Consider the following 2,420-nt stretch of genomic DNA (forward strand, 5'->3'; position numbering starts at 1 on the left):
TAACAACAATCGATTCAGCAGGGAAAGATTGGGCACAGGAAAGGCAGTTATGACATACTTGCTACGTGTTCCACATCTCTTTCCTCAACATGCTTGGGAAAGGGAAAGCTCATCTCACTTGACATTCAACACGTAGCGGGTCAGCTAACTGGGTACCTTCAAAGGTGGGCAGGCTCTTTCGTAAAACGGACCTAGGGAAGGCAAACGGGGTTTCTTGTTCTGGCCGGTCTTTGGTTTGAAGACGTTTGGGAGCGTCTTCTTGCTCTTTTCAAATATTCTAATATTCATCTCGCTTTTATGCCTAACTATTGAATTACGCTTTCACCCTCGTATGGGTCGGGTGGTCAGCGAGTTGATCTTCCCTATGAGTTAGGAGGAGCCGGGTTAGAAGAATTGTTAGGGGGGGTCCTTGTAGATGGTCAGAGTCTAGGTATAGACTCATTGACTAGTCAGACTGTCTGAGTACTCGTACCATTCATGGATTAGTTGACCAATCGAGTCAATTGAAGGAATGCGCCCGCACTCTCCTATAGCCTATAGGGGGGAGGGGGGACCCCTTCCTTCCAGGTCATTGAAAGGATCTCGGAGACCCACCAACACCAAAGCCAGGATCTTTCATAAAATGGATTCCTCCTCGAAGAGCGCATAACCGCATGGATAAGCTCATACTAACCCGCCAATTTGGGATCCAATTCGGTATTTTCCTTGGGGGGTGCCGGGAAGAAATTGGAATTCCATAATATCGATTCATACAGATATAGACGAAAAGGTTCTCTATTTATTCAAACGCTGTACCTATGGGATAGGGATAGCGTTTGAGGAAAAACCGAAGCTTTGAGCTCAATCTCGTGCAATCCTTTATTATGGTTGCAAAGCGTAGCGAAAGAAAAGAAGGTTGACCGTGACGATCGTAGCTCTATCAAGTAGGTACGCCAAACACTCATAGACCGGTATCTTATAATAAGAGTCAAAGTGAAATCCATTGCGATCTTGGACATCGCCAAAGAAGGGCGTTCTCAGTGCCTTTTCTTAACACGGCTCCCATGATAGTAGCAGACATTCCTTTTTTGGTGCCCCACTTTCGTCATTCTCCTACTCTGTCTTAAGTCTTTTTGCGCGCGCTGTCGTAGTGAGTGAATTTTCTCCATCTGATGGAAGTTGGTCTGGAATTGGTGCTGCTCGCTATCGAGGAATCCAATTTTACAACACAAAGAAGGCAAAAATCGTATAAAAGAAGATGGCTTTTGCGAGGCAAAGAGACAAGGCAGCCTTCTTCGATTCGATAGTCGATAGGGCTGGCTCTCGAAAGGCTACGATCGGGAAGAAGGCCCTCGTTCACTCTCTCGAAATGACGGCATTGGAAGTGATTGTTGACCGTCCACGGGGCGAGAAAGCAAGATCAGAAAAGAAAGCTTAGCTCTTCTGGGCTTCCGGGATTGGATGAAGATAGAGTGACCCATTTTGTGTTGTCTGTCAAAACCATAGTTCATTTTTTCCCTAGTCGAAAAAGGGAAGCTGTAAAGCTTAACACTCGAATTACCGGCTCGGCGGGATAGCATCTTAGTCAATTAGTAAAGCGGATTTCTCCCTTTGCATTTCTCCCTTTTCTTTATATATATTTTTTATGGTATTATCTCCCAGAGCAGGTGAACTTACTACTCTATTAGAAAGTCGAATTAGCAACTTTTACACGAATTTTCAGGTGGATGAGATCGGGCTTGCAGTGCAAGGAATAATGGACTTACATCACGATATCTCTTTCTTCCTCATTCTGATTTTGGTTTTCCTATCACGGATGTTCGCTCTCGCTCCCCTAAGACACGTAATTGCCCCAATTCTGGGTCATCTTCTGGAATCGTATAACCGTCGGAAACGGGTTTCCGTTTCCGATCCGAGAATCAGAGATGCCATAGTGGGCAGTAGAGTGGTTGTACCGGCCAAAACACATCTACGCATGATTGTAACATCCGCGGATGTACTTTTTAGTTGGGCTGTACCTTCCTCAGGTGTCAAATGCGATGCTGTACCTGGTCGTTCAAATCAGACCTCTATTTCGGTACAACGAGAAGGAGTTTACTATGGTCAGTGCAGTGAGATTCGTTCCACGAATCATGCCTCTACACCTAAACTAGAAAGGGGGAGGGCGGGTCGCCTGCTTTTTTGTACACTCGCGGCTATCCTTTTCTTTCTTTCAGAAAAGGGTTGCCCGGGTTCACTCATTTTGAGTGCCTTTTGTGACGAAGGCGACTTGGTCCCTATCCCAATAAGGGAGCAGCCCCAACCTCCCCTTCTGGGGGGGGGGGGGCTTAGAGTTGGAACCGCCGGCGCCGGAAATTCCGGAACTGAACCCCCCTTTGATGGTCGACGAAACCCAGAGATTGTGGGAGCTGTATCGGTCCCTCAACATTCGCTTTTTGGGG

This window comes from Hakea prostrata, chromosome 4 (genome assembly GCF_041222555.1).
Source record: "Hakea prostrata isolate BN-2017 chromosome 4, UWA_Hpros_2, whole genome shotgun sequence".
In the NCBI taxonomy this organism is placed as follows: Eukaryota; Viridiplantae; Streptophyta; class Magnoliopsida; order Proteales; family Proteaceae; genus Hakea; species Hakea prostrata.